Below are 645 nucleotides of genomic sequence, written 5' to 3' on the forward strand. Positions count from 1 at the left end.
TCTTACTACATTTGGAGGTAATAAATATAGGAGCATATGAAACTATCAATGACACCTCAAGGCCTGACCCAGAAAGGGACACATCACCATTTAAATTTCATGTCGATAACATTCTTAGCTTATGTGGAAATTAATTAATTAGTTTGACAAGATATTCCTTTATTGATAAAGGACACTCAGGAAAAAGGTTCAAAGTAAAGTTTCAATACCTTAAGTCTCCAGAGAGGACATACTTTTATCTGCAGATTAGATTATGATGTTGATATGGTAAGCTTTACAATGTGGGTTTGGTTGATGGACTCAGGAAATATTTAAGTCTGAAGCCTTTGGGAATGAAACACAAGAAAATGTCTGGGGCAATTATCTTTCTCTTTTGTAATCTGCTCTTTGTTATTGTGTTTAGATTGATAGTGTGCTTTCTGCTAGACCAGTGGCCTATGACAACAGGCTAGGGAGATAACACTGATGCGAGACTGTGAAGACTGCAGACACAATGTGTAGCTGACGAAAATGACAAGTCTGTGCTGATAACTGGAATCATAAAATGGAATCCATTCCCAATGTCCCTTAGCAATAAACTCAGAATCACAACATATAATTCTACAAGCTTGTTGAACAAAACTGATGAAAAATTCCAAGTACTGA

This window comes from Phodopus roborovskii, unplaced genomic scaffold (assembly GCF_943737965.1).
Source record: "Phodopus roborovskii unplaced genomic scaffold, PHOROB, whole genome shotgun sequence".
Taxonomy (NCBI): Eukaryota; Metazoa; Chordata; class Mammalia; order Rodentia; family Cricetidae; genus Phodopus; species Phodopus roborovskii.